At 32.8% G+C, this 19,986-nt stretch overlaps 12 non-coding genes across 12 annotated transcripts; all 12 read right to left on the reverse strand.

Moving 5' to 3' along the window:
• Nucleotides 1-279: 279 nt before the first annotated feature.
• Nucleotides 280-353, reverse strand: TRNAI-AAU (transfer RNA isoleucine (anticodon AAU)). The gene has a single exon. It is a non-coding gene; the product is annotated as a tRNA-Ile (tRNA).
• Nucleotides 354-1,932: 1,579 nt separating this feature from the next.
• On the reverse strand, nt 1,933-2,006 carry TRNAI-AAU (transfer RNA isoleucine (anticodon AAU)). The gene has a single exon. It is a non-coding gene; the product is annotated as a tRNA-Ile (tRNA).
• A 1,587-nt stretch (nt 2,007-3,593) lies between these two features.
• On the reverse strand, nt 3,594-3,667 carry TRNAI-AAU (transfer RNA isoleucine (anticodon AAU)). Its single transcript has one exon. It is a non-coding gene; the product is annotated as a tRNA-Ile (tRNA).
• A 1,578-nt stretch (nt 3,668-5,245) lies between these two features.
• Nucleotides 5,246-5,319, reverse strand: TRNAI-AAU (transfer RNA isoleucine (anticodon AAU)). Its single transcript has one exon. It is a non-coding gene; the product is annotated as a tRNA-Ile (tRNA).
• A 1,586-nt stretch (nt 5,320-6,905) lies between these two features.
• Nucleotides 6,906-6,979, reverse strand: TRNAI-AAU (transfer RNA isoleucine (anticodon AAU)). Its single transcript has one exon. It is a non-coding gene; the product is annotated as a tRNA-Ile (tRNA).
• A 1,578-nt stretch (nt 6,980-8,557) lies between these two features.
• On the reverse strand, nt 8,558-8,631 carry TRNAI-AAU (transfer RNA isoleucine (anticodon AAU)). Its single transcript has one exon. It is a non-coding gene; the product is annotated as a tRNA-Ile (tRNA).
• A 1,586-nt stretch (nt 8,632-10,217) lies between these two features.
• Nucleotides 10,218-10,291, reverse strand: TRNAI-AAU (transfer RNA isoleucine (anticodon AAU)). The gene has a single exon. It is a non-coding gene; the product is annotated as a tRNA-Ile (tRNA).
• A 1,578-nt stretch (nt 10,292-11,869) lies between these two features.
• Nucleotides 11,870-11,943, reverse strand: TRNAI-AAU (transfer RNA isoleucine (anticodon AAU)). The gene has a single exon. It is a non-coding gene; the product is annotated as a tRNA-Ile (tRNA).
• Nucleotides 11,944-13,529: 1,586 nt separating this feature from the next.
• TRNAI-AAU (transfer RNA isoleucine (anticodon AAU)) lies at nt 13,530-13,603 on the reverse strand. The gene has a single exon. It is a non-coding gene; the product is annotated as a tRNA-Ile (tRNA).
• A 1,587-nt stretch (nt 13,604-15,190) lies between these two features.
• Nucleotides 15,191-15,264, reverse strand: TRNAI-AAU (transfer RNA isoleucine (anticodon AAU)). Its single transcript has one exon. It is a non-coding gene; the product is annotated as a tRNA-Ile (tRNA).
• A 1,588-nt stretch (nt 15,265-16,852) lies between these two features.
• On the reverse strand, nt 16,853-16,926 carry TRNAI-AAU (transfer RNA isoleucine (anticodon AAU)). Its single transcript has one exon. It is a non-coding gene; the product is annotated as a tRNA-Ile (tRNA).
• A 1,582-nt stretch (nt 16,927-18,508) lies between these two features.
• On the reverse strand, nt 18,509-18,582 carry TRNAI-AAU (transfer RNA isoleucine (anticodon AAU)). Its single transcript has one exon. It is a non-coding gene; the product is annotated as a tRNA-Ile (tRNA).
• Nucleotides 18,583-19,986: the final 1,404 nt, after the last annotated feature.

Raw genomic sequence — 19,986 nt, forward strand, 5'->3', positions numbered from 1 at the left:
TCTTCTTCTAGTAACACCTAGTGCCCTCTATGTTTGAGCAGCAATATAATAACTGATTAATTTGCCCTTGCATATCTTAGTTATGCCATATTGCTTGATTTGAGACAAAAGTCACTGAGCCACGTAGAGAAAAATCTTCATCAGCCAAAGGATGACACTCCCACTGGCTTCTGATATGTATTTGAAGAGATTTTGTGATATATGTGTCTATGATGTTTTCAAGTATTCATGCACTCCACCGATGAGCTTATTCCATTCTTGTCCATCAAGAAAATCAAACGGCCCATACGGGGATCGAACCCGTGACCTTGGCGTTATTAGCACCACGCTCTAACCAACTGCGCTAACCGGCCACAGATATTACTGCAAGCAAACACAAAACTGGCAAATATATCTCTAAGCACAGATCATATTTTGTTTTTATAGCATTTCATTTTTCAAAAAAAAGCTTAAGCCATAGAGTCACTTGAAGCATGGGTATCATAAAAATGCTCCAGTTTCTTTCCACATTACAAAATAAAAATAAATATTAGATAGGATAATTACAAAGATTAAGGCATCTAGTAATAGTATAAAAATAGACAATTTAGACTAGGAGTATATGCAAATCTAAGCAAAATCAATCTAAAAAATCTAATACACAATTTTTAATTGTAAATTTACAGATTGTTGAAAAAGATAATCCAGGATGTAATCCATTATGTATTAAATTTAGTATGTTTTACCAAGTTGTGTATGAATAACTTTTAACACAAAAAAATAAATATTGGGGAAGTAGCTTAATGTGCCTATTGGAAATAAAGAATGCTAGCCCATTTTGGAAAGCAAACCTTGAGAAAATACAAACTTCAATCCATAGGAAAGCACTTTTTATTCAGTCTACACTCTGTAATCATACTATAGCTTAATTTACAAATTGTGATGTCATTATCAGACTTAACTCACAAGAGACTTTCATCCTTGGTCTATAAAAAAGGCAGTCCTCTGTTATAAAGCTTGAAACAATTGTAAGTGGGTGATATGCAAATATGGAAATACAGAAAAACTGTCAATTCAATGCTAGGATAACATAAGGGGTGATGCTCCAACTGAAATTGGTCCTAGGCATTTAGGTTTCTAGTATCTATCTTCTCCTTTAAAAAATAGGTTACTTTTTATATATTATCATTGGGTTTGGACAAATATTCTACATAATACCTATTGCATCCCTGAGCTTATTAGAAACTTGAAATAATATATATAAAGTATTGAATTTCTTTTCTTTGCATTTAAAAGATGAGCGCACTTCAGTAGATGCCATTGCTCAGGTGAGGGTTCCATGGTGTAATTGTTAGCACCCTGGACTTTGAATCTAGTAATCTGAGTTCATATCTCGTGGGAGCTAACATTGTTTATTTTCCTTTTGTTCAAAGCTCCATTTTCATTCAATGTATGAGTATTGCAAATCTTCATTTAAAATTCATATAAAGTCCATCATCTTCAGTGGTGTCCTTTGTTTAAACTCATTTTTAAACTTATCAAATCAGAAGTATGTCAAATATTTGGAAATAAGAAAAGATGCAATAAGAATCCATTACTTGTGCTCTGGTCTTTAGAAATTCTCCATTTTTTTTACTTCAGTGTGCACTAATGAGAGGGGAGCACATATCTTCTTCTTCTTCTAGTAACACCTAGTGCCCTCTATGTTTGAGCAGCAATATAATAACTGATTAATTTGCCCTTGCATATCTTAGTTATGCCATATTGCTTGATTTGAGACAAAAGTCACTGAGCCATGTAGAGAAAAATCTTCATCAGCCAAAGGATGACACTCCCACTGGCTTCTGATATGTATTTGAAGAGATTTTGTGATATATGTGTCTATGATGTTTTCAAGTATTCATGCACTCCACCGATGAGCTTATTCCATTCTTGTCCATCAAGAAAAGCAAATGACCCATACGGGGATCGAACCCGTGACCTTGGCGTTATTAGCACCACGCTCTAACCAACTGAGCTAACCGGCCACAGATGTTACTGCAAGCAAACACAAAACTGGCAAATGTACCTCAAAGCACAGATCTGATTTTGTTTTTATAGCATTTCATTTTTCAAAAAAAAGCTTAAGCCAGAGAGTCACTTGAAGCATGGGTATCATAAAAATGCTCCAGTTTCTTTCCACATTACAAAATAAAAATAAATATTAGATAGGATAATTACAAAGATTAAGGCATCTACTAATAGTATAAAAATAGACAATTTAGACTAGGAGTATATGCAAATCTAAGCAAAATCAATCTAAAAAATCTAATACACAATTTTTAATTGTAAATTTACAGATTGTTGAAAAGATAATCCAGGATGTAATCCATTATGTATTAAATTTAGTATGTTTTACCAAGTTGTGTTTGAATAACTTTTAACACAAAAAAATAAATATTGGGGAAGTAGCTTAATGTGCCTATTGGAAATAAAGAATGCTAGCCCATTTTGGAAAGCAAACCTTAAGAAAATACAAACTTCAATCCATAGGAAAGCACTTTTTATTCAGTCTACACTCTGTAATCATACTATAGCTTAATTTACAAATTGTGATGTCATTATCAGACTTAACTCACAAGAGACTTTCATCCTTGGTCTATAAAAAAGGCAATCCTCTGTTATAAAGCTTGAAACAATTGTAAGTGGCTGATATGCAAATATGGAAATACAGAAAAACTGTCAATTCATTGCTAGGATTACATAAGGGGTGATGCTCCAACTGAAATTGGTCCTAGGCATTTAGGTTTCTAGTATCTATCTTCTCCTTTAAAAAATAGGTTACTTTTTATATATTATCATTGGGTTTGGACAAATATTCTACATAATACCTATTGCATCCCTGAGCTTATTAGAAACTTGAAATAATATATATAAAGTATTGAATTTCTTTTCTTTGCATTTAAAAGATGAGCGCACTTCGGTAGATGCCATTGCTCAGGTGAGGGTTCCATGGTGTAATTGTTAGCACCCTGGACTTTGAATCTAGTAATCTGAGTTCATATCTCGTGGGAGCTAACATTGTTTATTTTCCTTTTGTTCAAAGCTCCATTTTCATTCAATGTATGAGTATTGCAAATCTTCATTTAAAATTCATATAAATTCCATCATCTTCAGTGGTGTCCTTTGTTTAAACTCATTTTTAAACTTATCAAATCAGAATTATGTCAAATATTTGGAAATAAGAAAAGATGCAATAAGAATGCAGAGATCCATTACTTGTGCTCTGGTCTTTAGAAATTCTCCATTTTTTTTTACTTCAGTGTGCACTAATGAGAGGGGAGCACATATCTTCTTCTTCTTCTAGTAACACCTAGTGCCCTCTATGTTTGAGCAGCAATATAATAACTGATTAATTTGCCCTTGCATATCTTAGTTATGCCATATTGCTTGATTTGAGACAAAAGTCACTGAGCCACGTAGAGAAAAATCTTCATCAGCCAAAGGATGACACTCCCACTGGCTTCTGATATGTATTTGAAGAGATTTTGTGATATATGTGTCTATGATGTTTTCAAGTATTCATGCACTCCACCGATGAGCTTATTCCATTCTTGTCCATCAAGAAAAGCAAATGGCCCATACAGGGATCGAACCCGTGACCTTGGCGTTATTAGCACCACGCTCTAACCAACTGCGCTAACCAGCCACAGATATTACTGCAAGCAAACACAAAACTGGCAAATATATCTCAAAGCACAGATCATATTTTGTTTTTATAGCATTTCATTTTTCAAAAAAAAGCTTAAGCCATAGAGTCACTTGAAGCATGGGTATCATAAAAATGCTCCAGTTTCTTTCCACATTACAAAATAAAAATAAATATTAGATAGGATAATTACAAAGATTAAGGCATCTAGTAATAGTATAAAAATAGACAATTTAGACTAGGAGTATATGCAAATCTAAGCAAAATCAATCTAAAAAATCTAATACACAATTTTTAATTGTAAATTTACAGATTGTTGAAAAGATAATCCAGGATGTAATCCATTATGTATTAAATTTAGTATGTTTTACCAAGTTGTGTATGAATAACTTTTAACACAAAAAAATAAATATTGGGGAAGTAGCTTAATGTGCCTATTGGAAATAAAGAATGCTAGCCCATTTTGGAAAGCAAACCTTAAGAAAATACAAACTTCAATCCATAGGAAAGCACTTTTTATTCAGTCTACACTCTGTAATCATACTATAGCTTAATTTACAAATTGTGATGTCATTATCAGACTTAACTCACAAGAGACTTTCATCCTTGGTCTATAAAAAAGGCAGTCCTCTGTTATAAAGCTTGAAACAATTGTAAGTGGCTGATATGCAAATATGGAAATACAGAAAAACTGTCAATTCAATGCTAGGATAACATAAGGGGTGATGCTCCAACTGAAATTGGTCCTAGGCATTTAGGTTTCTAGTATCTATCTTCTCCTTTAAAAAATAGGTTACTTTTTATATATTATCATTGGGTTTGGACAAATATTCTACATAATACCTATTGCATCCCTGAGCTTATTAGAAACTTGAAATAATATATATAAAGTATTGAATTTCTTTTCTTTGCATTTAAAAGATGAGCGCACTTCAGTAGATGCCATTGCTCAGGTGAGGGTTCCATGGTGTAATTGTTAGCACCCTGGACTTTGAATCTAGTAATCTGAGTTCATATCTCGTGGGAGCTAACATTGTTTATTTTCCTTTTGTTCAAAGCTCCATTTTCATTCAATGTATGAGTATTGCAAATCTTCATTTAAAATTCATATAAATTCCATCATCTTCAGTGGTGTCCTTTGTTTAAACTAATTTTTAAACTTATCAAATCAGAAGTATGTCAAATATTTGGAAATAAGAAAAGATGCAATAAGAATCCATTACTTGTGCTCTGGTCTTTAGAAATTCTCCATTTTTTTTACTTCAGTGTGCACTAATGAGAGGGGAGCACATATCTTCTTCTTCTTCTAGTAACACCTAGTGCCCTCTATGTTTGAGCAGCAATATAATAACTGATTAATTTGCCCTTGCATATCTTAGTTATGCCATATTGCTTGATTTGAGACAAAAGTCACTGAGCCATGTAGAGAAAAATCTTCATCAGCCAAAGGATGACACTCCCACTGGCTTCTGATATGTATTTGAAGAGATTTTGTGATATATGTGTCTATGATGTTTTCAAGTATTCATGCACTCCACCGATGAGCTTATTCCATTCTTGTCCATCAAGAAAAGCAAATGGCCCATACGGGGATCGAACCCGTGACCTTGGCGTTATTAGCACCACGCTCTAACCAACTGAGCTAACCGGCCACAGATGTTACTGCAAGCAAACACAAAACTGGCAAATGTACCTCAAAGCACAGATCTGATTTTGTTTTTATAGCATTTCATTTTTCAAAAAAAAGCTTAAGCCATAGAGTCACTTGAAGCATGGGTATCATAAAAATGCTCCAGTTTCTTTCCACATTACAAAATAAAAATAAATATTAGATAGGATAATTACAAAGATTAAGGCATCTACTAATAGTATAGAAATAGACAATTTAGACTAGGAGTATATGCAAATCTAAGCAAAATCAATCTAAAAAATCTAATACACAATTTTTAATTGTAAATTTACAGATTGTTGAAAAGATAATCCAGGATGTAATCCATTATGTATTAAATTTAGTATGTTTTACCAAGTTGTGTTTGAATAACTTTTAACACAAAAAAATAAATATTGGGGAAGTAGCTTAATGTGCCTATTGGAAATAAAGAATGCTAGCCCATTTTGGAAAGCAAACCTTAAGAAAATACAAACTTCAATCCATAGGAAAGCACTTTTTATTCAGTCTACACTCTGTAATCATACTATAGCTTAATTTACAAATTGTGATGTCATTATCAGACTTAACTCACAAGAGACTTTCATCCTTGGTCTATAAAAAAGGCAGTCCTCTGTTATAAAGCTTGAAACAATTGTAAGTGGCTGATATGCAAATATGGAAATACAGAAAAACTGTCAATTCATTGCTAGGATAACATAAGGGGTGATGCTCCAACTGAAATTGGTCCTAGGCATTTAGGTTTCTAGTATCTATCTTCTCCTTTAAAAAATAGGTTACTTTTTATATATTATCATTGGGTTTGGACAAATATTCTACATAATACCTATTGCATCCCTGAGCTTATTAGAAACTTGAAATAATATATATAAAGTATTGAATTTCTTTTCTTTGCATTTAAAAGATGAGCGCACTTCGGTAGATGCCATTGCTCAGGTGAGGGTTCCATGGTGTAATTGTTAGCACCCTTGACTTTGAATCTAGTAATCTGAGTTCATATCTCGTGGGAGCTAACATTGTTTATTTTCCTTTTGTTCAAAGCTCCATTTTCATTCAATGTATGAGTATTGCAAATCTTCATTTAAAATTCATATAAATTCCATCATCTTCAGTGGTGTCCTTTGTTTAAACTCATTTTTAAACTTATCAAATCAGAATTATGTCAAATATTTGGAAATAAGAAAAGATGCAATAAGAATGCAGAGATCCATTACTTGTGCTCTGGTCTTTAGAAATTCTCCATTTTTTTTACTTCAGTGTGCACTAATGAGAGGGGAGCACATATCTTCTTCTTCTTCTAGTAACACCTAGTGCCCTCTATGTTTGAGCAGCAATATAATAACTGATTAATTTGCCCTTGCATATCTTAGTTATGCCATATTGCTTGATTTGAGACAAAAGTCACTGAGCCACGTAGAGAAAAATCTTCATCAGCCAAAGGATGACACTCCCACTGGCTTCTGATATGTATTTGAAGAGATTTTGTGATATATGTGTCTATGATGTTTTCAAGTATTCATGCACTCCACCGATGAGCTTATTCCATTCTTGTCCATCAAGAAAAGCAAATGGCCCATACGGGGATCGAACCCGTGACCTTGGCGTTATTAGCACCACGCTCTAACCAACTGCGCTAACCGGCCACAGATATTACTGCAAGCAAACACAAAACTGGCAAATATATCTCAAAGCACAGATCATATTTTGTTTTTATAGCATTTCATTTTTCAAAAAAAAGCTCAAGCCATAGAGTCACTTGAAGCATGGGTATCATAAAAATGCTCCAGTTTCTTTTCACATTACAAAATAAAAATAAATATTAGATAGGATAATTACAAAGATTAAGGCATCTAGTAATAGTGTAAAAATAGACAATTTAGACTAGGAGTATATGCAAATCTAAGCAAAATCAATCTAAAAAATCTAATACACAATTTTTAATTGTAAATTTACAGATTGTTGAAAAGATAATCCAGGATGTAATCCATTATGTATTAAATTTAGTATGTTTTACCAAGTTGTGTATGAATAACTTTTAACACAAAAAAATAAATATTGGGGAAGTAGCTTAATGTGCCTATTGGAAATAAAGAATGCTAGCCCATTTTGGAAAGCAAACCTTAAGAAAATACAAACTTCAATCCATAGGAAAGCACTTTTTATTCAGTCTAAACTCTGTAATCATACTATAGCTTAATTTACAAATTGTGATGTCATTATCAGACTTAACTCACAAGAGACTTTCATCCTTGGTCTATAAAAAAGGCAGTCCTCTGTTATAAAGCTTGAAACAATTGTAAGTGGCTGATATGCAAATATGGAAATACAGAAAAACTGTCAATTCAATGCTAGGATAACATAAGGGGTGATGCTCCAACTGAAATTGGTCCTAGGCATTTAGGTTTCTAGTATCTATCTTCTCCTTTAAAAAATAGGTTACTTTTTATATATTATCATTGGGTTTGGACAAATATTCTTCATAATACCTATTGCATCCCTGAGCTTATTAGAATCTTGAAATAATATATATAAAGTATTGAATTTCTTTTCTTTGCATTTAAAAGATGAGCGCACTTCAGTAGATGCCATTGCTCAGGTGAGGGTTCCATGGTGTAATTGTTAGCACCCTCGACTTTGAATCTAGTAATCTGAGTTCATATCTCGTGGGAGCTAACATTGTTTATTTTCCTTTTGTTCAAAGCTCCATTTTCATTCAATGTATGAGTATTGCAAATCTTCATTTAAAATTCATATAAATTCCATCATCTTCAGTGGTGTCCTTTGTTTAAACTCATTTTTAAACTTATCAAATCAGAAGTATGTCAAATATTTGGAAATAAGAAAAGATGCAATAAGAATCCATTACTTGTGCTCTGGTCTTTAGAAATTCTCCATTTTTTTTACTTCAGTGTGCACTAATGAGAGGGGAGCACATATCTTCTTCTTCTTCTAGTAACACCTAGTGCCCTCTATGTTTGAGCAGCAATATAATAACTGATTAATTTGCCCTTGCATATCTTAGTTATGCCATATTGCTTGATTTGAGACAAAAGTCACTGAGCCATGTAGAGAAAAATCTTCATCAGCCAAAGGATGACACTCCCACTGGCTTCTGATATGTATTTGAAGAGATTTTGTGATATATGTGTCTATGATGTTTTCAAGTATTCATGCACTCCACCGATGAGCTTATTCCATTCTTGTCCATCAAGAAAAGCAAATGGCCCATACGGGGATCGAACCCGTGACCTTGGCGTTATTAGCACCACGCTCTAACCAACTGAGCTAACCGGCCACAGATGTTACTGCAAGCAAACACAAAACTGGCAAATGTACCTCAAAGCACAGATCTGATTTTGTTTTTATAGCATTTCATTTTTCAAAAAAAAGCTTAAGCCATAGAGTCACTTGAAGCATGGGTATCATAAAAATGCTCCAGTTTCTTTCCACATTACAAAATAAAAATAAATATTAGATAGGATAATTACAAAGATTAAGGCATCTACTAATAGTATAGAAATAGACAATTTAGACTAGGAGTATATGCAAATCTAAGCAAAATCAATCTAAAAAATCTAATACACAATTTTTAATTGTAAATTTACAGATTGTTGAAAAGATAATCCAGGATGTAATCCATTATGTATTAAATTTAGTATGTTTTACCAAGTTGTGTTTGAATAACTTTTAACACAAAAAAATAAATATTGGGGAAGTAGCTTAATGTGCCTATTGGAAATAAAGAATGCTAGCCCATTTTGGAAAGCAAACCTTAAGAAAATACAAACTTCAATCCATAGGAAAGCACTTTTTATTCAGTCTACACTCTGTAATCATACTATAGCTTAATTTACAAATTGTGATGTCATTATCAGACTTAACTCACAAGAGACTTTCATCCTTGGTCTATAAAAAAGGCAGTCCTCTGTTATAAAGCTTGAAACAATTGTAAGTGGCTGATATGCAAATATGGAAATACAGAAAAACTGTCAATTCATTGCTAGGATAACATAAGGGGTGATGCTCCAACTGAAATTGGTCCTAGGCATTTAGGTTTCTAGTATCTATCTTCTCCTTTAAAAAATAGGTTACTTTTTATATATTATCATTGGGTTTGGACAAATATTCTACATAATACCTATTGCATCCCTGAGCTTATTAGAAACTTGAAATAATATATATAAAGTATTGAATTTCTTTTCTTTGCATTTAAAAGATGAGCGCACTTCGGTAGATGCCATTGCTCAGGTGAGGGTTCCATGGTGTAATTGTTAGCACCCTTGACTTTGAATCTAGTAATCTGAGTTCATATCTCGTGGGAGCTAACATTGTTTATTTTCCTTTTGTTCAAAGCTCCATTTTCATTCAATGTATGAGTATTGCAAATCTTCATTTAAAATTCATATAAATTCCATCATCTTCAGTGGTGTCCTTTGTTTAAACTCATTTTTAAACTTATCAAATCAGAATTATGTCAAATATTTGGAAATAAGAAAAGATGCAATAAGAATGCAGAGATCCATTATTTGTGCTCTGGTCTTTAGAAATTCTCCATTTTTTTTACTTCAGTGTGCACTAATGAGAGGGGAGCACATATCTTCTTCTTCTTCTAGTAACACCTAGTGCCCTCTATGTTTGAGCAGCAATATAATAACTGATTAATTTGCCCTTGCATATCTTAGTTATGCCATATTGCTTGATTTGAGACAAAAGTCACTGAGCCACGTAGAGAAAAATCTTCATCAGCCAAAGGATGACACTCCCACTGGCTTCTGATATGTATTTGAAGAGATTTTGTGATATATGTGTCTATGATGTTTTCAAGTATTCATGCACTCCACCGATGAGCTTATTCCATTCTTGTCCATCAAGAAAAGCAAATGGCCCATACGGGGATCGAACCCGTGACCTTGGCGTTATTAGCACCACGCTCTAACCAACTGCGCTAACCGGCCACAGATATTACTGCAAGCAAACACAAAACTGGCAAATATATCTCAAAGCACAGATCATATTTTGTTTTTATAGCATTTCATTTTTCAAAAAAAAGCTCAAGCCATAGAGTCACTTGAAGCATGGGTATCATAAAAATGCTCCAGTTTCTTTCCACATTACAAAATAAAAATAAATATTAGATAGGATAATTACAAAGATTAAGGCATCTAGTAATAGTGTAAAAATAGACAATTTAGACTAGGAGTATATGCAAATCTAAGCAAAATCAATCTAAAAAATCTAATACACAATTTTTAATTGTAAATTTACAGATTGTTGAAAAGATAATCCAGGATGTAATCCATTATGTATTAAATTTAGTATGTTTTACCAAGTTGTGTATGAATAACTTTTAACACAAAAAAATAAATATTGGGGAAGTAGCTTAATGTGCCTATTGGAAATAAAGAATGCTAGCCCATTTTGGAAAGCAAAGCTTAAGAAAATACAAACTTCAATCCATAGGAAAGCACTTTTTATTCAGTCTACACTCTGTAATCATACTATAGCTTAATTTACAAATTGTGATGTCATTATCAGACTTAACTCACAAGAGACTTTCATCCTTGGTCTATAAAAAAGGCAGTCCTCTGTTATAAAGCTTGAAACAATTGTAAGTGGCTGATATGCAAATATGGAAATACAGAAAAACTGTCAATTCAATGCTAGGATAACATAAGGGGTGATGCTCCAACTGAAATTGGTCCTAGGCATTTAGGTTTCTAGTATCTATCTTCTCCTTTAAAAAATAGGTTACTTTTTATATATTATCATTGGGTTTGGACAAATATTCTACATAATACCTATTGCATCCCTGAGCTTATTAGAAACTTGAAATAATATATATAAAGTATTGAATTTCTTTTCTTTGCATTTAAAAGATGAGCGCACTTCAGTAGATGCCATTGCTCAGGTGAGGGTTCCATGGTGTAATTGTTAGCACCCTGGACTTTGAATCTAGTAATCTGAGTTCATATCTCGTGGGAGCTAACATTGTTTATTTTCCTTTTGTTCAAAGCTCCATTTTCATTCAATGTATGAGTATTGCAAATCTTCATTTAAAATTCATATAAAGTCCATCATCTTCAGTGGTGTCCTTTGTTTAAACTCATTTTTAAACTTATCAAATCAGAAGTATGTCAAATATTTGGAAATAAGAAAAGATGCAATAAGAATCCATTACTTGTGCTCTGGTCTTTAGAAATTCTCCATTTTTTTTACTTCAGTGTGCACTAATGAGAGGGGAGCACATATCTTCTTCTTCTTCTAGTAACACCTAGTGCCCTCTATGTTTGAGCAGCAATATAATAACTGATTAATTTGCCCTTGCATATCTTAGTTATGCCATATTGCTTGATTTGAGACAAAAGTCACTGAGCCATGTAGAGAAAAATCTTCATCAGCCAAAGGATGACACTCCCACTGGCTTCTGATATGTATTTGAAGAGATTTTGTGATATATGTGTCTATGATGTTTTCAAGTATTCATGCACTCCACCGATGAGCTTATTCCATTCTTGTCCATCAAGAAAAGCAAATGGCCCATACGGGGATCGAACCCGTGACCTTGGCGTTATTAGCACCATGCTCTAACCAACTGAGCTAACCGGCCACAGATGTTACTGCAAGCAAACACAAAACTGGCAAATGTACCTCAAAGCACAGATCTGATTTTGTTTTTATAGCATTTCATTTTTCAAAAAAAAGCTTAAGCCATAGAGTCACTTGAAGCATGGGTATCATAAAAATGCTCCAGTTTCTTTCCACATTACAAAATAAAAATAAATATTAGATAGGATAATTACAAAGATTAAGGCATCTAGTAATAGTATAAAAATAGACAATTTAGACTAGGAGTATATGCAAATCTAAGCAAAATCAATCTAAAAAATCTAATACACAATTTTTAATTGTAAATTTACAGATTGTTGAAAAGATAATCCAGGATGTAATCCATTATGTATTAAATTTAGTATGTTTTACCAAGTTGTGTATGAATAACTTTTAACACAAAAAAATAAATATTGGGGAAGTAGCTTAATGTGCCTATTGGAAATAAAGAATGCTAGCCCATTTTGGAAAGCAAACCTTAAGAAAATACAAACTTCAATCCATTGGAAAGCACTTTTTATTCAGTCTAAACTCTGTAATCATACTATAGCTTAATTTACAAATTGTGATGTCATTATCAGACTTAACTCACAAGAGACTTTCATCCTTGGTCTATAAAAAAGGCAGTCCTCTGTTATAAAGCTTGAAACAATTGTAAGTGGCTGATATGCAAATATGGAAATACAGAAAAACTGTCAATTCAATGCTAGGATAACATAAGGGGTGATGCTCCAACTGAAATTGGTCCTAGGCATTTAGGTTTCTAGTATCTATCTTCTCCTTTAAAAAATAGGTTACTTTTTATATATTATCATTGGGTTTGGACAAATATTCTTCATAATACCTATTGCATCCCTGAGCTTATTAGAATCTTGAAATAATATATATAAAGTATTGAATTTCTTTTCTTTGCATTTAAAAGATGAGCGCACTTCAGTAGATGCCATTGCTCAGGTGAGGGTTCCATGGTGTAATTGTTAGCACCCTCGACTTTGAATCTAGTAATCTGAGTTCATATCTCGTGGGAGCTAACATTGTTTATTTTCCTTTTGTTCAAAGCTCCATTTTCATTCAATGTATGAGTATTGCAAATCTTCATTTAAAATTCATATAAATTCCATCATCTTCAGTGGTGTCCTTTGTTTAAACTCATTTTTAAACTTATCAAATCAGAAGTATGTCAAATATTTGGAAATAAGAAAAGATGCAATAAGAATGCAGAGATCCATTACTTGTGCTCTGGTCTTTAGAAATTCTCCATTTTTTTTACTTCAGTGTGCACTAATGAGAGGGGAGCACATATCTTCTTCTTCTTCTAGTAACACCTAGTGCCCTCTATGTTTGAGCAGCAATATAATAACTAATTAATTTGCCCTTGCATATCTTAGTTATGCCATATTGCTTGATTTGAGACAAAAGTCACTTAGCCATGTAGAGAAAAATCTTCATCAGCCAAAGGATGACACTCCCACTGGCTTCTGATATGTATTTGAAGAGATTTTGTGATATATGTGTCTATGATGTTTTCAAGTATTCATGCACTCCACCGATGAGTTTATTCCATTCTTGTCCATCAAGAAAAGCAAATGGCCCATACGGGGATCGAACCCGTGACCTTGGCGTTATTAGCACCACGCTCTAACCAACTGCGCTAACCGGCCACAGATATTACTGCAAGCAAACACAAAATTGGCAAATATATCTCAAAGCACAGATCATATTTTGTTTTTATAGCATTACATTTTTCAAAAAAAAGCTTAAGCCATAGAGTCACTTGAAGCATGGGTATCATAAAAATGCTCCAGTTTCTTTCCACATTACAAAATAAAAATAAATATTAGATAGGATAATTACAAAGATTAAGGCATCTAGTAATAGTATAAAAATAGACAATTTAGACTAGGAGTATATGCAAATCTAAGCAAAATCAATCTAAAAAATCTAATACACAATTTTTAATTGTAAATTTACAGATTGTTGAAAAAGATAATCCAGGATGTAATCCATTATGTATTAAATTTAGTATGTTTTACCAAGTTGTGTATGAATAACTTTTAACACAAAAAAATAAATATTGGGGAAGTAGCTTAATGTGCCTATTGGAAATAAAGAATGCTAGCCCATTTTGGAATGCAAACCTTAAGAAAATACAAACTTCAATCCATAGGAAAGCACTTTTTATTCAGTCTACACTCTGTAATCATACTATATCTTAATTTACAAATTGTGATGTCATTATCAGACTTAACTCACAAGAGACTTTCATCCTTGGTCTATAAAAAAGGCAGTCCTCTGTTATAAAGCTTGAAACAATTGTAAGTGGCTGATATGCAAATATGGAAATACAGAAAAACTGTCAATTCAATGCTAGGATAACATAAGGGGTGATGCTCCAACTGAAATTGGTCCTAGGCATTTAGGTTTCTAGTATCTATCTTCTCCTTTAAAAAATAGGTTACTTTTTATATATTATCATTGGGTTTGGACAAATATTCTACATAATACCTATTGCATCCCTGAGCTTATTAGAAACTTGAAATAATATATATAAAGTATTGAATTTCTTTTCTTTGCATTTAAAAGATGAGCGCACTTCAGTAGATGCCATTGCTCAGGTGAGGGTTCCATGGTGTAATTGTTAGCACCCTGGACTTTGAATCTAGTAATCTGAGTTCATATCTCGTGGGAGCTAACATTGTTTATTTTCCTTTTGTTCAAAGCTCCATTTTCATTCAATGTATGAGTATTGCAAATCTCCATTTAAAATTCATATAAATTCCATCATCTTCAGTGGTGTCCTTTGTTTAAACTCATTTTTAAACTTATCAAATCAGAAGTATGTCAAATATTTGGAAATAAGAAAAGATGGAATAAGAATGCAGAGATCCATTACTTGTGCTCTGGTCTTTAGAAATTCTCCATTTTTTTTACTTCAGTGTGCACTAATGAGAGGGGAGCACATATCTTCTTCTTCTTCTAGTAACACCTAGTGCCCTCTATGTTTGAGCAGCAATATAATAACTAATTAATTTGCCCTTGCATATCTTAGTTATGCCATATTGCTTGATTTGAGACAAAAGTCACTGAGCCATGTAGAGAAAAATCTTCATCAGCCAAAGGATGACACTCCCACTGGCTTCTGATATGTATTTGAAGAGATTTTGTGATATATGTGTCTATGATGTTTTCAAGTATTCATGCACTCCACCGATGAGCTTATTCCATTCTTGTCCATCAAGAAAAGCAAATGACCCATACGGGGATCGAACCCGTGACCTTGGCGTTATTAGCACCACGCTCTAACCAACTGCGCTAACCGGCCACAGATATTACTGCAAGCAAACACAAAACTGGCAAATATATCTCAAAGCACAGATCATATTTTGTTTTTATAGCATTTCATTTTTCAAAAAAAAAGCTTAAGCCATAGAGTCACTTGAAGCATGGGTATCATAAAAATGCTCCAGTTTCTTTCCACATTACAAAATAAAAATAAATATTAGATAGGATAATTACAAAGATTAAGGCATCTAGTAATAGTATAAAAATAGACAATTTAGACTAGGAGTATATGCAAATCTAAGCAAAATCAATCTAAAAAATCTAATACACAATTTTTAATTGTAAATTTACAGATTGTTGAAAAAGATAATCCAGGATGTAATCCATTATGTATTAAATTTAGTATGTTTTACCAAGTTGTGTATGAATAACTTTTAACACAAAAAAATAAATATTGGGGAAGTAGCTTAATGTGCCTATTGGAAATAAAGAATGCTAGCCCATTTTGGAATGCAAACCTTAAGAAAATACAAACTTCAATCCATAGGAAAGCACTTTTTATTCAGTCTACACTCTGTAATCATACTATAGCTTAATTTACAAATTGTGATGTCATTATCAGACTTAACTCACAAGAGACTTTCATCCTTGGTCTATAAAAAAGGCAGTCCTCTGTTATAAAGCTTGAAACAATTGTAAGTGGCTGATATGCAAATATGGAAATACAGAAAAACTGTCAATTCAATGCTAGGATAACATAAGGGGTGATGCTCCAACTGAAATTGGTCCTAGGCATTTAGGTTTCTAGTATCTATCTTCTCCTTTAAAAAATAGGTTACTTTTTATATATTATCATTGGGTTTGGACAAATATTCTACATAATACCTATTGCATCCCTGAGCTTATTAGAAACTTGAAATAATATACTGTATATAAAGTATTGAATTTCTTTTCTTTGCATTTAAAAGATGAGCGCACTTCAGTAGATGCCATTGCTCAGGTGAGGGTTCCATGGTTTAATTGTTAGCACCCTGGACTTTGAATCTAGTAATCTGAGTTCATATCTCGTGGGAGCTAACATTGTTTATTTTCCTTTTGTTCAAAGCTCCATTTTCATTCAATGTATGAGTATTGCAAATCTTCATTTAAAATTCATATAAATTCCATCATCTTCAGTGGTGTCCTTTGTTTAAACTCATTTTTAAACTTATCAAATCAGAAGTATGTCAAATATTTGGAAATAAGAAAAGATGCAATAAGAATCCATTACTTGTGCTCTGGTCTTTAGAAATTCTCCATTTTTTTTACTTCAGTGTGCACTAATGAGAGGGGAGCACATATCTTCTTCTTCTTCTTCTAGTAACACCTAGTGCCCTCTATGTTTGAGCAGCAATATAATAACTGATTAATTTGCCCTTGCATATCTTAGTTATGCCATATTGCTTGATTTGAGACAAAAGTCACTGAGCCATGTAGAGAAAAATCTTCATCAGCCAAAGGATGACACTCCCATTGACTTCTGATATGTATTTGAAGAGATTTTGTGATAAATGTGTCTATGATGTTTTCAAGTATTCATGCACTCCACCGATGAGCTTATTCCATTCTTGTCCATCAAGGAAAGTAAATGGCCCATACGGGGATCGAACCCGTGACCTTGGCGTTATTAGCACCACGCTCTAACCAACTGAGCTAACCAGCCACAGATATCACTGCAAGCAAACACAAAACTGGCAAATGTACCTCAAAGCACAGATCATGTTTTGTTTTTATAGCATTTCATTTTTCAAAAAAAAGCTTAAGCCATAGAGTCACTTGAAGCATGGGTATCATAAAAATGCTCCAGTTTCTTTCCACATTACAAAATAAAAATAAATATTAGATAGGATAATAACAAAGATTAAGGCATCTACTAATAGTATAAAAATAGACAATTTAGACAAGGAGTATATGCAAATCTAAGCAAAATCAATCTAAAAAATCTAATACACAATTTTTAATTGTAAATTTACAGATTGTTGAAAAAGATAATCAGGATGTAATCCATTATGTATTAAATTTAGTATGTTTTACCAAGTTGTGTATGAATAACTTTTAACACAAAAAAATAAATATTGGGGAAGTAGCTTAATGTGCCTATTGGAAATAAAGAATGCTAGCCCATTTTGGAATGCAAACCTTAAGAAAATACAAACTTCAATCCATAGGAAAGCACTTTTTATTCAGTCTACACTCTATAATCATACTATAGCTTAATTTACAAATTGTGATGTCATTATCAGACTTAACTCACAAGAGACTTTCATCCTTGGTCTATAAAAAAGGCAGTCCTCTGTTATAAAGCTTGAAACAATTGTAAGTGGCTGATATGCAAATATGGAAATACAGAAAAACTGTCAATTCAATGCTAGGATAACATAAGGGGTGATGCTCCAACTGAAATTGGTCCTAGGCATTTAGGTTTCTAGTATCTATCTTCTCCTTTAAAAAATAGGTTACTTTTTATATATTATCATTGGGTTTGGACAAATATTCTACATAATACCTATTGCATCCCTGAGCTTATTAGAAACTTGAAATATTATATATAAAGTATTGAATTTCTTTTCTTTGCATTTAAAAGATGAGCGCACTTCAGTAGATGCCATTGCTCAGGTGAGGGTTCCATGGTGTAATTGTTAGCACCCTGGACTTTGAATCTAGTAATCTGAGTTCATATCTCGTGGGAGCTAACATTGTTTATTTTCCTTTTGTTCAAAGCTCCATTTTCATTCAATGTATGAGTATTGCAAATCTCCATTTAAAATTCATATAAATTCCATCATCTTCAGTGGTGTCCTTTGTTTAAACTCATTTTTAAACTTATCAAATCAGAAGTATGTCAAATATTTGGAAATAAGAAAAGATGCAATAAGAATCCATTACTTGTGCTCTGGTCTTTAGAAATTCTCCATTTTTTTTTACTTCAGTGTGCACTAATGAGAGGGGAGCACATATCTTCTTCTTCTTCTTCTAGTAACACCTAGTGCCCTCTATGTTTGAGCAGCAATATAATAACTGATTAATTTGCCCTTGCATATCTTAGTTATGCCATATTGCTTGATTTGAGACAAAAGTCACTGAGCCATGTAGAGAAAAATCTTCATCAGCCAAAGGATGACACTCCCACTGGCTTCTGATATGTATTTGAAGAGATTTTGTGATATATGTGTCTATGATGTTTTCAAGTATGCATGCACTACACCGATGAGCTTATTCCATTCTTGTCCATCAAGGAAAGCAAATGGCCCATACGGGGATCGAACCCGTGACCTTGGCGTTATTAGCACCACGCTCTAACCAACTGAGCTAACCGGCCACAGATGTTACTGCAAGCAAACACAAAACTGGCAAATGTACCTCAAAGCACAGATCTGATTTTGTTTTTATAGCATTTCATTTTTCAAAAAAAAGCTTAAGCCATAGAGTCACTTGAAGCATGGGTATCATAAAAATGCTCCAGTTTCTTTCAACATTACAAAATAAAAATAAATATTAGATAGGATAATAACAAAGATTAAGGCATCTACTAATAGTATAAAAATAGACAATTTAGACAAGGAGTATATGCAAATCTAAGCAAAATCAATCTAAAAAACCTAATACACAATTTTTAATTGTAAATTTACAAATTGTTGAAAAAGATAATCCAGGATGTAATCCATTATGTATTAAATTTAGTATGTTTTACCAAGTTGTGTATGAATAACTTTTAACACAAAAAAATATATATTGGGGAAGTAGCTTAATGTGCCCATTGGAAATAAAGAATGCTAGCCCATTTTGGAATGCAAAGCTTAAGAAAATACAAACTTCAATCCATAGGAAAGCACTTTTTATTCAGTCTACACTCTGTAATCATACTATAGCTTAATTTACAAATTGTGATGTCATTATCAGACTTAACTCACAAGAGACTTTCATCCTTGGTCTATAAAAAAAGGCAGTCCTCTGTTATAAAGCTTGAAACAATTGTAAGTGGCTGATATGCAAATATGGAAATACAGAAAAACTGTCAATTCAATGCTAGGATAACATAAGGGGTGATGCTCCAACTGAAATTGGTCCTAGGCATTTACGTTTCTAGTATCTATCTTCTCCTTTAAAAAATAGGTTACTTTTTATATATTATCATTGGGTTTGGACAAATATTCTACATAATACCTATTGCATCCCTGAGCTTATTAGAAACTTGAAATAATATATATAAAGTATTGAATTTCTTTTCTTTGCATTTAAAAGATGAGCGCACTTCAGTAGATGCCATTGCTCAGGTGAGGGTTCCATGGTGTAATTGTTAGCACCCTGGACTTTGAATCTAGTAATCTGAGTTCATATCTCGTGGGAGCTAACATTGTTTATTTTCCTTTTGTTCAAAGCTCCATTTTCATTCAATGTATGAGAATTGCAAATCTTCATTTAAAATTCATATAAATTCCATCATCTTCAGTGGTGTCCTTTGTTTAAACTCATTTTTAAACTTATCAAATCAGAAGTATGTCAAATATTTGGAAATAAGAAAAGATGCAATAAGAATGCAGAGATCCATTACTTGTGCTCTGGTCTTTAGAAATTCTCCATTTTTTTTACTTCAGTGTGCAATAATGAGAGGGGAGCACATATCTTCTTCTTCTTCTAGTAACACCTAGTGCCCTCTATGTTTGAGCAGCAATATAATAACTGATTAATTTGCCCTTGCATATCTTAGTTATGCCATATTGCT

The sequence above is a fragment of the Pseudophryne corroboree genome, chromosome 11 (assembly GCF_028390025.1).
Source record: "Pseudophryne corroboree isolate aPseCor3 chromosome 11, aPseCor3.hap2, whole genome shotgun sequence".
NCBI lineage: Eukaryota > Metazoa > Chordata > Amphibia > Anura > Myobatrachidae > Pseudophryne > Pseudophryne corroboree.